Source organism: Diaporthe citri (genome assembly GCF_014595645.1).
Source record: "Diaporthe citri strain NFHF-8-4 chromosome Unknown scaffold_10, whole genome shotgun sequence".
NCBI classification, from domain to species: Eukaryota; Fungi; Ascomycota; class Sordariomycetes; order Diaporthales; family Diaporthaceae; genus Diaporthe; species Diaporthe citri.
The window spans coordinates 544,485-556,649 of NW_025064855.1; positions in this window are offsets into that span (position 1 = coordinate 544,485).

Here is a 12,165-nt window from a genome sequence, read left to right on the forward strand (position 1 = left end):
AAGCTTTTTAACTTTATATAATTAAAATATTTTAATATATATATATACTTAATTAACTTCTTCCTATTAATTATATACTTTAATAAATTAACTAACCTCCAACCCTTTAATAATGATTTAGGCCTTTTTATATATTTACCTTTTATAATAATATAATGCAATAAAATAATAACGTACTTATAATTTAACTTATATATATAATTAATTAATTACCTTTTAACCTTAAGTTTAATTTAACTTAATACCTTTCTTTCTTTTATATTTTTTAAAAATAATATGCATTTATAAAATAAAGATTATTAATATGGGAATAATAAGTATTATTTATATAAAGGATTGTTTAAGATTAAGCAGCTTTAGCTTATTAAGATGCTTAGCAAGCAGCAGCCTTAGCGCTGCATATAAAATAGTTAGCATAATTAAGCCTTCTTCCTTTCTTCCTTCCATAATTAATAATAATTAACCACTATACTAACTAAACATTGTATTGCAATACATAACCTAGCCAATAAAATTCTTAATTAATATTTATCATTATTATTATAATCTTAAGCTTAAAATAAAAAAAGCTATAATATAAACTTAAAATACTTATCTTACTTATTTATAAGTTTAATAAATAATATTATATTATATATTTTTATATTAATTAAATTATATAAAAAATTTAAATTTAAAATATAATTTTATTTAAGCTTTAATTAAATTTAAATTTAATTTATTAAGAGTTTAATATAATATTAATAAATAAAGTATTAAATATAAATTTAAAAGGCTTTCTTTATTATAACCTTATAATTTTTATTTTTTAATAAAATATTTTTTTATTAAATTTATTTTATTTATTATATTTATTAATACCTTTATTTTTTAAATTTTAATTTAAGTATTTTATAATAATATTAAAAATAAATTCTTTAAAAATAATTATTTTAATTAAAAATATTATTACTTTTAAGTTTTTTTATTTTATTATTATTTTAATAAAAATTATATATAATATATATATTATATTTTTAAGCTTAAAATCCTTTTAAACTTATTTTTATTTTAAAAATACCTTAAAATCTTAAAATTTATTTATTTTTTTTAACTTAAAATTAAAAAAAAATCTTAAGAAATTTATTAAAAAAAAAGAAATTTAATTTTAATTATTATTAATTAAAGTATTAACCTTACTTTAATTAAACCTTATACTTTATTATTAATAATAAGTTAAGAACTTAAATTAATATTTTAAAAATTTTACTTTTTATTAATATAATAATTTTATTATAAATAGCTTTATTTATAATTTATAATTTAAATACTTTAAAATTTAATAAAATTAATATTATTAAAATTTTAAATAATCTTAAAATTATTATTTATTAATTCTTTTATTTAAATAATTAAATTTTAAAATTACTTAAATAATATTATACTATTTTAAACTTAATAAAAATAATTAAAAATATTATTATAAAATAATTTATTTAAAAAAATTAAAAGAAAAAGCTTTTTACTTTTTATAAATTTAATAATTAAATTTATTATATAAACTTAATTATAATTATTAAAAATATTATTTATAATAACCTTTATAATAATTTAAAAGTATAAAAAGAAAAGATTATAAAATATAATTAAAAACTTAATAATATAAATAATATCTTTTTTATTATAACTTAGCCTTTTTATAAAATATTTTTATTATATTTAAAAAAGTAATTAATAAAAAAAAAATTATTTATAAATTAATAAAAAATATTCTTTAATTAAACTTTAAATATATCTTATTAAAAGTTATTAATTAAAAACTTAAATATTTTAAGTAAAATAAATATTTATTTATATAAAATAATTTTAATTAAAATTTACTTAATTTAAAAAGATTAAATTTTCTTTAAAAAAGTTAAAATATTTTTAAGTTTTTAAATTATTTTTTAAAATAAAAACTTATAAGCTTAATAATTTTTATTTAAATTTAATTATATTAATATTATTAAAAAATATAATTAAGATTTATAAAATATAAATAAACTTATTAAAAGGTTTATAAAATTAAAATTTAATTAAATTAAATTTAAAAATAAATTTAAATTATTTAAATAAAATATTATTAATAAATATAAGGAATTATATAAGAAATAATATTGCGCTAAATTCTGGCTAGCTATAAAAAGCTAGCTTTTATGCTTATTTTAAATATTCTTTTAAGAAATTAACTCTTTTTTTTTCTTATATATTTAATGCTTTAATTAAGCTTTTCTTATTTTTAAGAATTTTTAAAATATTTATCTTTTTCCTTTTTTTAATTTCCTTTTATTTTTATTTTTTTATTTATTATATTAAAGCTCCTTCTTAAGTTATTCTTAAGAAGGTTTAGCAAAACTTATCCTTTATTATTTAAATAACTTATTTTTATTAATAATTTAGCTTAAATTAATTTTAATTTTATATATCTTTAATTAATAATAAGAAAAATAAAAAGTTAATTATAAGTTAATTATTTATTAATTTTATTTTTTTTCTTATTTTTATATTAAATATTATTAAATTATTTTATTTATTAACTTAAAGCTTTAATTAAAGCTTATATTTATTTTTAATTTATTATAAAAAAAAGTTAAATATAATTAAACTTATAATAATATTATAAGTATTTTAAGATTATTCTTTAATTTTAAAGTATTTTTTATATTTTTAATATTTAAATAAAATATTATTTTAATTATATATTAATATATTATTAAGCTTTAAACTTATTTTAAATTTTTTATTAAAAATTATATTTAAAATATAATAATAATATAAATTTAAAATTAAAATAATAAATTTAAACTTTATAAATATTACTTAATATTAATTAAAAGTACTTTAAACTTTTAATTAATATTTATTATTATTATTATAACCTTAAATTAAAAATAAAAAAGGCTATAATATAAAATTAAAAATATTTATTTTACTTACTTATAAATTTAATAAATAATATTATATTATATATTTTTATATTAATTAAATTATATAAAAAGTTTAAACTTAAAATATAATTTTATTTAAGTTTTAATTAAATTTAAATTTAATTTATTAAAAATTTAATATAATATTAATAAATAAGGTATTAAATATAAATTTAAAAAGCTTTTTTTATTATAACCTTATAATTTTTATTTCTTAATAAAATATCTTTTTATTAAGTTTATTTTATTTATTATATTTATTAATATCTTTATTTTTTTTAAACTTTAATTTAAGTATTTTATAATAATATTAAAAATAAATTTCTTAAAAGTAATTACTTTAATTAAAAATATTATTATTTTTAAGTTTTTTTATTTTATTATTATTTTAATAAGAATTATTATAATATATATATTATATTTTTAAGCTTAAAATCTTTTTAAATTTATTTTTATTTTAAAAATATTTTAAAATCTTAAAAACTATTTATTTTTTTTTATTTAAAGCTAAGAAAGAAATTTTAAAATATTTATTAAAAAAAAAGAAAAATTTAATTTTACTTATTATTAATTAAAATATTAACCTTACTTTAATTAAATTTTATAATTTATTATTAATAATAAATTAAGAACTTAAATTAATATTTTAAAAATTTTATTTTTTATTAATATAATAATTTTATTATAAATAACTTTATTTATAATTTATAATTTAAATACTTTAAAGTTTAATAAAATTAATATTATTAAGATTTTAAATAATTTTAAAATTATTATTTATTAATTTCTTTACTTAAATAATTAAATCTTAAAATTATTTAAATAATGCTATATTATTTTAAACTTAATAAAAATAATTAAAAATATTATTATTAAATAATTTATTTAAAAAAATTAAAAAAAAAAAGCTTTTTACTTTTTATAAATTTAATAATTAAACTTATTATATAAATTTAATTATAATTATTAAAGATATTATTTATAATAACCTTTATAATAATTTAAAAATATAAAAAAAGAAAATTATAAAATATAATTAAAAACTTAATAATATAAATAATATTCTTTTTATTATAACTTAACTTTTTTATAAAGTATTTTTATTATATTTAAAAAAATAATTAATAAAAAAAAATTACTTATAAGTTAATAAGGAATATTTTTTAATTAAACTTTAAATATATTTTATTAAAAGTTATTAATTAAAAATTTAAATATTTTAAATAAAATAAATATTTATTTATATAAAATAATTTTAATTAAAATTTATTTAATTTAAAAAAGCTAAATTTTCTTTAAAAAAGTTAAAATAATTTTAATTCTTTAAATTATCTTTAAAATAAAAATCTATAAGCTTAATAATTTTTATTTAAATTTAATTATATTAATATTATTAAAAAATATAATTAAGATTTATAAAATATAAATAAATTTATTAAAAAGTTTATAAAATTAAAATTTAATTTAATTAAGTTTAAAAATAAATTTAAGTTATTTTAATAAAATATTAAAATATTTTTTTATAATAAATAATAAAATAATTTTAAAATAATTAAGCTAAAAATTATAAATTTAATTTAATAACTTTTAATAAAACTTAATTAAAATAACCTTAATAATAATAAAATATAAGCTATAATTTTAATGCTTTTCTTTAAAAAAAATAAATTACTTAAAGTTTATTATAATTATACTTTTTAAAATTATAATATATATTAATATAATAAGCTTAAATAACTTTTTTTAAATAGCTTATTAATAATTTTTAAATTAAAGAAATTATTAATATTCTTTAATTTATTTAAAAATATTTAAATTAATCTTTTAAAGTATTTAAATCTTATTTATATTTAAATATATTATAATTAAAGTAATTATAATTTAAAAAAATATATTTATAATTAATTAAAGTTTTTATTTAAAAAAAAAAGGTTTAATTTACTTTATATAATTAAATATTATAAGCTTATTAAAATAAATTTTTTATTTAAAGAAAAGGCTTTATTAAAAGCTTTAAAAATAATTTAAAAGCTTAATAATTAAAAAAAGTTAGCTTAATTTTAATACTTATAAATTTTATAAATTATATAATTTATATTAAAAAAAAGCTTATAATTATAAATAATAATAAGCTTTTTTAAATAAATATTATTATAATTAAAAAAAAGTATATAATTAAAAATATTAAAAATTAAAATAAAGTTATATAAATTATAAAAGTTAATTATATTTAACTTAAAAACTTTAAAAAAATAAAAAATAATTAATTTTAAATTATTAATAATAAATTATAATTAAAAAATAAAAAGAAAATAAAAAAATAAAAAAACTTATTTATTAATTAAAATTAAACTTAAAAGAATAATATTAAATTTCTTATAATAAAAATAAGCTTAATAAATATAATAAACTTAAAATTAAAGAAATATATTTAATAATTCTTATTATTTAAGAAAAAAGCAGCTTAAGTAATTTTAATTATAATTATTAAAATAAATATTATAAATATTTTAATACTTAATAATATTAATTTAATTTTAATTAAGCACTTATTAATAATATAATTTAAAGTATATATTTTATTAAAAATATTTTTTAAGTTAATATATTTTAAGAATTATATTAAAAATTTATTTTTTAAAATTAATATAATTATTTTTTTAAAGAATAATATTAAAATTAATACTTTAATTAATTTATTATAAATTATTTAATATTAAATTAATTTTATTATTATATTTATTATAAATATAATAAATTAAAAATATTTTAATTTAATTTATTTAATAATTTATATAAAAATAAATAATTATTTTTTATAGCTTACTTTTTTAAATATTAAAGTTAAGATAAATTTCTTACTTTTATTATATTATAAATATAATAAACTTTTATATATTTTACTTAATAATATAAACTTAATAATATATAATAAGGATTTTTTATTTTTAATTAAAGTTATAAAAAAATAAATTTATATTAATTTAAATAAAATTAAAGCTATATTTTTTATTATTAATAATAAAGCTTTTAATATTTTATATTATATTCTTTTAAAAATGCTTTTTTTTTTAAATATAAACTTAATATTTAAATAATTAAAGAAATACCTTTATGCTTATTTTATTCTTAATAATATTAAAATAATATATAATTTAAAATAAAAGAATTAAAAGCTTTTTAAAATAGCTTTTCTTAAAAACGCTTAAGTTTCTTAAAAATATTTATTAACTTTTAAAAGTATTTTTTTACTTTTTTTAAAAGCTTTAATTAAAGCTTAATATTAATTAATATATTAATAATATTAATTTATTTTAATATTAAAATAAAAAAAAATAAAAAGGTTTTAAATATTTTTTTAAATAAAAATATAAAAAGTTTAATTTTTATATTTATAAAAAACTTTTAAGCTAAAGTTTAAAAGATTTATTAAGTTAAAAAAAAAGGTTAATAAATATTAACTTATATTTATAATATTTATTTATAAAAAAAAGCTATATATATTAAAAAATAAATTAATAAAATTCCTTTTACTTTAATAACTATTAAATTAATTAATAAAACCTTTTAATCTTTAATTAAAACTCTTTATAAGTAAATAAGTATTAAAATTTATTTTATAAATAATTATTTTTTAATAATATTATTCTTAAAAGTATAATTAATTAAAAATTTATTTATAAAAAAAAAGTAAAATTAATTATAAATAAGAATTATAAAAGTAAATATAATATTTAAATTTAGCTTAAGTTTTCTTTAATTAATAAAGAATTAAAATTAATACTTAATTAATTAATTAAATGCTTTTTTATAAAAAAATTATAACTTCTTTTTAAAATAAAAAAAAAAGATATTTATTTATTTACTTTTTAATTAAAAGAAATCTTTAATATAAAATTAATTTTATATTATTTAAATTAATATTAATATAATATTATTATAATTTATTTAAATAATTCCTTATAAAGTATATTAAATAAAAATAATTTAACTTTTAAAAGCTTTAAAGAAAATAATTATTAAAATGCTTAAGAATTAATAAATTAATAAACTTATTAAAAAATCTTATATTATTTATAAAAATTAATAATTTCTTATAAAAAAAAAACTTTAATTATTAATTTATTAATAATATTTTAAAAGTTAATAAAGTTATAATTAAAAATGCTTTTATTTTATTATTAATAAATAAATTTATTAAGAAATTTATAATATATAAAATATTATTTTTTTTAACTTTTTTTTAAAATATAATTAAATTAAATTAAATAAAAAAAGTTAAAATATTATAACCTTTTTTACTTTAATTAAATTATTTTAATAATATAATTTATTTATAAAAATTATAAATTTTATTACTTAATTTATATAATATATAATTTAAATCTTTTATAACTTAATTTTTATAATATATAAATTCTTTTTTAATAATATTATAATTAAAAGTTTAAAAATAAATTATAAAAATAAAAAAATACTTATTTTATTAAGGATTTAAAAATATATAATTAAATATATTAAAAATCTTAATAATATTCTTTATAATTTTAAATTAATTAAAAAAGTAATTAATATTATTAAATTAAAATAATATAAATAATAAATTAATATTATTAATTATATTTATAAAATACTTAATTAATTTTTATTAAATAAAAAAATTATTAAAATTAATAAGTAAAATATTTATAAAAATATAATTAAGCTTAAATCCTTTTTAAGCTTATTAAACTTTTATAAAGTATAAATACTTTTTTATAAAATTATTATTAAGTTATTATTTAATTTTTTTTAAAAAAAAATATACTTTATTAATAAACTTTAAATTATTAAAAAGTTATAAATATTTTTAAAGCTATAATTACTTTAAAGTTATATTTAATTAATATTAATTATTTTAATAATAAAATTATTTTTATAATAAATATAAATTTTAAGAAATAAAATATATACTTTATATAAATTAAAAATAAATTATAATACTTAATTTAATATAAAAATAATATTTAAATAAAAATTAAAAAGCTATATAATATAATAAAATAAAAATATAAAGCTATTTTATATATAATTAAGTATTTATACTTTTATATTTATAATATTTATTTTATTTTAAAAATAAATTTTAATATCTTAATTTAATAATTAAAGAAATTTACTTTAAATATATTAAGCACTTATATTATAAAATAATTAATTATAATTAAAATATATAATTTTATTATTTATTATATTAAAAGTTTTAAAAATATTATTATAAATATACTTTTTAAAAAGTTATTAAAGTTATTAAATAAAATAAATTATAAATTTAAAAAAAATATTAAGAATTAATATAATACTTTTTTTAATTAATTATTTTAACCTTAATTATTTAATTAAGAATTATTATTATTTAATAATTATTTTTAATTAAAAGAATTATTTAAAATTACTTAATATTTTTATTATAAAATTTATTTTAAAAACTTAATATTATAATAATAATTATTTTTTTATAAAAAAGCTTATTATTTCTTTATTTATAAAAAAACTTTTTAAAAATAATTTAAAAAGAATTTATTATAATAATAAATTATTAATAACCTTAATTAAAAATAAAAAATTATTAAGAATTATTATACTCTTTTTAAATATTATAAAAAAAATATTATTTATTTTTAAATTTAAGCTATATATTATTAAAAAAGAATATATATTAATATTAAAAAAGCTATTATTAATTATTTTTATTATAATAAATAAAATACTTAAATTTATAATAATAAAAGTATTTTAATTATATTAAATTAATTATTTATTAAAATTTATATTAATATTTAATATTTACTTTTTAATTAAAAATATAATAAGTTAATTAAAAAATAATATAATTTAATAAAATAAATTAAAGCTATGCTTTTTAAAATAATTAATTTAAAAAATATTAAAAAATTCTTTATTTAAAAATTTCTTTTTAAATAAAAGCTTTTAATAAAAATAATAATAAATAAAAAATAAAAAAATATAAATTAATTTACTTAATATTTCTTAATAATTAAAATTAAGAAAATTATAATTTTAATATATAATCTTTATATTAATAATATTATTAAATATAAGCACTTTATTATTATAATTATTATTAAAAAAATGCTTAATAAAGAAATTAAAAGCTAAATATAAATCTTACTTTATACTTTTTTTATTAATTAAATTTTATTTAAAAAATTTTATAAAAAAAGTTTTTTTTATCTTTTTTATAACTTTAAATTAATTATTTTAATTAAAATTATTATTTTTATATAATATATATTTAAATTTAAACTTTAAATATATTTATTTAAAATATTTTTAATTTTTAACTTTAATTATTTTTTAATTTTTTATAAAATATAAATATAATAATTAAATTAATTTTAAATTATAAATAAAAAGCTATATAATAAAATATATATTATAATTTCTCTTAATTTATTTCCTTAAAAAAAAATAACTTAATTTTATTTATTAATAAATAAAAAAAAGCTAATTATTTCTTATTTTAAAAATTAACTTATTATTAATTTAATTCTTTTATTATTTATAAAATTTATTATAATAATATTTATAAACTTTAAATACTTAATAATATTTATTTTTTAAATATATTTTTATTAAAATAATTAAAAAGATTTATTAATTATTTTAAAATATAAAAACTTAAACTTTATTTACTTTAAAAAATTAATTTTATAATTATTATAAATAATAACTCTTTTTTAAATATTTTAATAAAATTTAGCTTATTTAACTTTATTTTAAATAATTTTAACTTTAATTATTATTAAAATTAATTAAATATATTTTTATTTATTATTTAAATATATTAATTATTTATAAGCTTAAATTTATTAAATTTTTTAAACTTTAATATTTAAAATATTAAACTTATAATATATTTATATATAAAGTATAAAAACTTAAAAAATAAGCTTTTATAATTTATTAATATTTCTTTACTTTAATTAAATAACTTTTAATATTCTTAATATAATTAATTTAATAATATTTTTAAATCTTAGCTTAAATATTTATTTAAAAAAGGAGAGTTATTTTTTTTATATATATATATATATATATATATTATATTATATAAAATTTCTTTTTATATATATTTATTTATTTAATTAAATTTAACCTTAAGTTTAAATATAAAATATTATATTTTTAAAAAATATATTATAAAATTTATTATATACTTATTTATTATTTTCTTATTAAAATTAAAAACTTTCTTTTTCTTTTTAATAACTTAATTTACTTTTTTCCTTTTTCCTTTTATTTTAATTATTATTTATACCTTATTAAAAGCTTATTTTTATAATTAATATAATAAAAATTCTATATTATAAGGTTATAATTATTAACCTTAAATAATATTAACTTTTTTATTTTAAATAATATTAAAGTTAATTATTCTTTTAAGTTATATTATTTTATTAATAATAATTATAAAATTAAATATATCCTTAAACTTTATTTATTTAATTATTATAACCTTTTATATTTTCTTTATATTATTATATTTATTAAAAATATAATTAAATTCCTTAATATAATAAATATAATTAATATAAGTATTATTATAAAAATATATAAAAAATAATAATTAAAAAAGGGAATTATAATAAAAATATTTTTATTTATAATTAAGGAAAAGTTATAATTTATATACTTTAAGTAATATTTATAAAAAAAAGTATTTTAATAATTATAAAAGGCTATAAGTAAAGCTATTTAATAATAATAATTAAAATAATTATATATTATTATTATATACTTTTTATAAAAAGCTTTATTACTTTTCTTAATAATAATAATATTTATATAGCTTTTAATTAAATTCTTAATATTATTTAAAAATTATTTTTTTTATAGCTTATTAAGAAATTTATTAAATAATTTCTTAATTATCTTTTTAAAGATAGAATTAATAAATTGCTAAGTAAGGTATTAATTTTATTTAATATTAATAATTTTATATATATAAATACTTTTTATAAAAATATTATAAAAGATAGTTTTAATAAATTAATTTTTATTAAAAATGCCTTTTAGCTTAAAGAAAATATAAATATTTTTAATTAAGATTTACTTAGCTTATAAATTATAATAAATAACTTAAAAAAAGGAAGGAAAATCTTTTTATATTAAACTTTTTAATCTTAATTAAGGAAGATTTAATAATAAAGATATTATTATAAAAAAATATTAAAAAATAAAAAAATTATAATATTTTACTTTAATTTTAACTTAATTTAAAGGCTAATTAAAATTAAAAAAATAAAAAAAAAAAAAAAAAAGGAAGAAGAATTTTTATATATATAAAGTTATTATAATAAGAAAAGATAAATAATATTAATAATAAGCTACTTTATTATTAAAAAAAATAATTTATTACCTTGCTTTTAATTAAGATTAATTTATTATTAAAAAGGAGTTACTTACTTTTAATTTTTTATTTATAAAAAAGTTATTTATTTTTTTATTATAAAGGAATTTTAGCTAAGTAACTTATTTTAATTTATATTTAATAAATTTATAAATTAAAATAAAAGTACTTTATAAGTAATTATTATTTAAAAAAAATAAAAAATTATATATTTTTTTATTTTAATTATTAATAAAATAATAAATTAATAGCTTTTAATAATAACTTATAAGCTTTTTTATTATTTTTTTTTTTTAATTAATATAATTATTTAATTTAAGAATAATAAATTATTAGCTTTTATTATTTTAACTTATATATATTATTATATTTATTTATTTATAATTAAGCTTTCTTTCTTTTTCTTTTCTTTTTTTTCTTTTTATTTTTATATTATTATTAATTAAAGGTTAAAAATTAATTATTATTTAGCTATTTTAATAATAATATACTTTTAATATATTAATTTTTTCCTTTATTTAATTTTTATTTAAAAATAAGTAATAATTATTTATAAAAGCTACCTTAAGCTATAGCTAAATATTAATTATATTTCTTTTTTATTTTTAATCCTTTTTATCTTAATTACTTATATAATAATTTTTAAAAATATAAAGCTCTTTTTATTATTATATCTTTTTTTTTATTATTTAATTTTTATTACTTACTCTTTACTTTATTATTTATCTTCTTTACCTTTTTTTTTTATAATTAAAAGTTAAAATATTTTTTAATTAAAAAAGCAAAGTAAAAAAGTAATTTTAATTA